This window comes from Natator depressus, chromosome 7 (assembly GCF_965152275.1).
Source record: "Natator depressus isolate rNatDep1 chromosome 7, rNatDep2.hap1, whole genome shotgun sequence".
Classification (NCBI taxonomy): domain Eukaryota; kingdom Metazoa; phylum Chordata; order Testudines; family Cheloniidae; genus Natator; species Natator depressus.
In genome coordinates, this window is record NC_134240.1 from 100,961,283 (window position 1) to 100,963,958 (window position 2,676).

Below are 2,676 nucleotides of genomic sequence, written 5' to 3' on the forward strand. Positions count from 1 at the left end.
TAATCCAATATTTAAATATAAAATGTACAGGTTTCATATATTAGATGAAGTTTAGTGAAATGGCACCACACACCTCAACAGAATAGTTTTTGTTAATGAGTGGAATGCCTGCATAATGCATTCAAGCATGAGCAGGGTGTACTTTCAGTAGTGGTTCCACAACTGCAGCTCAAGCAGACGGCAAAGTGCCCCTTACAGGGTTATATACAGTACTTTAAGAATTTTTTCAAAGTCTACTGTGCACAATGAATTTTCTATGTCAGCAGAAATTCAGCTAATCCTATAGCAAAGAGGGTGATTTCAAAAGGTAATTGATGTCTTTTTAACCTAGAACTGTCAGACTGTATTGAGAAAAATGGCACCTGACAAGTCTAAAGTTAAAAGAGAAATTGTAAAATTGATCCACCTCAGGTTCTGAATTTCAACATTTAGTAAGCATTATACTTGTATTGGCATATTATTACAATATTTGCCTTTAAAACTTGGAGTTAAAGTATGGAGGGAGTGTTTTCTAGTGGTTAGATAAGAGATGCAGTGTCTAGACTCCTGTATTTTTCCTACAACTCTGCCAGTTTTTTCCCATTTTTACTAGCAGCTACAGTGCTGCTGATAAGAGTTTGATGCATTGGGAAGAGTTTGGTCATCTACAATGAAAACAATCTAATCCACTTAAAAGAAAACCTTTTTAAATCTAAAATACACTTTCCTTTTGCAGGCTTGTTGCTGTTACTGTGAGCCTCTGATCCCATGCAGACAGGCAGAAGGGAGACCTATATGCAGAATTTGAAGGGTTTTTATGACTAAGAGAGATGAGAAAAGGCACAGAAAAAAAAACGGTGAATTTGTACAGAATCTAGAGAGCATGTCAAGATCAAAGATTTGGACGCCCATGTTAAGGAAACTGAAAATGCTTCTTTCAGTTATGTTATTAATTTTCCCTATAATGATACATAACATGCTCTGTCATAGGATAGATAATCTTGAGACCATAGCAAGGATGAGGAACCTGAGCACAGAAGGAGCACAAGAGCAGTTAATTAGGGAATATTGCCAGATTTTTTGGCAGTCTACACTAAACTCTTCCATCCTAAAATTTTCCACTGTTGCAGTTCTGCTGAGGATAGCAACAATGGGAGTTCTAGGGTACGCAAGGCATCTGCAGACACCAGTGTTTTAGCCACTGTGCTATACAGATCTGCTCTGAGCAGAGCAGTTCAAAGTGAGCTTAAAATGCCGATGATGCCTTATTTTCACCAATATTTCCACCACCAGCTACACTGCATGAGTGGTAGTGATAGTGGCACATTTTAAAGAACAAATGCTAGCACAGTTGGCTGAGATGACGAAGTCAGTTCGAGGGCTTTATAGAGTTGTTATGGTCAATTTATGGTACAGAAATGCCACCAACTGAGGTTTCATGCACTACATTCCTGAGGTCTGTTTTCATCAGATTTTTATTCCCTTTGTTGTGAAAAATCTAAGCCACATTTTCAAAAATGGGTGCTTCAAAATAGGCTCCTAAATCCATGTGTAGGTACTTAAATAAGAGGCCTGGTTTTCAAAAGTGCTGAATATCCAGCAGCTCCATTAACAGTGTAAAAATGTATCCTTTACACATAGAATACTCAGACTTTATGCTTTATCGTAAACCCATTCACATAAATTAAATATTTAAGAAAATGATATAGTTAAAAAGAGGACAACAGCTAATTAAAGCATAATGTAAGCATAACAGGTAAAATACTAGCTCCAGTGAGGTCAATGGCAAACTCTCATTGACTTCAATGAGGCCAAGATCTCACCCAGTGGTTCTTAGGCCCAGCTGTGCTCTGCTATGTCCAGCAGGGTTGAAAGTGGGGTTCAAGGGCCAAATTTAAGTATTTGCTCTTTGGATGAAACTAGATTATGTCATATCCTGGGACAAACACAACCACAACAACACTATTTTCAACAATGGATTATGTGATGTCAGATATGAAAGGTAAGGTACTAACATCTGGATGCACTTGCGTCCGAGAAATCAGAAAATGAATAAATATTACCTGTATGCCATCATTGTTTCAGTGCTAAAATATTTGGACTTAATCACGTAACCCTTATTCATATGCTTAGTCTCATTGAAGACAATGGGACCGGTCATGTTGGAAAGACTGCAGTATTGTGCCCTGTATTTTCTCTGCTAGGAAAAAGAGATGTATATTGCTACTGGATTCTTGATGGCCGTATTAGGCATTCTGTAGTTGCAGCTGTTTGTTTAGGTTTCATCTGGATGGATTCATTTATACAATATACAAAGAATACCTGTATATTAATCAATCAGGAATATTATTCCGTCACACAAATAAAAAACATAAAATTCAGTTCACATCAAAGTGATTTCAGAAACTTTTAAAAATTACTATCATTTCCCCATTTATACACAGAGCCATGGTTTTAGCAATTTTCTCCTACCATTTAAACACCAAACATTAATCTCATTATTTATTTCATATTTGCTTGTTGGCTACTGATTGCACAAACCTTAACAGCGAGTAAGCTCAAGATCAGCACCTTGATTAAAACACATTTGCTAAATAGTAGACTTACAGCAAGCATGTGTGACCCTCTGGTGTGGCCTGGAAGTGAGAATTACTTCAAAGAAAAAACATATTTCTTAAAGAGTTTCTATATTTTGTG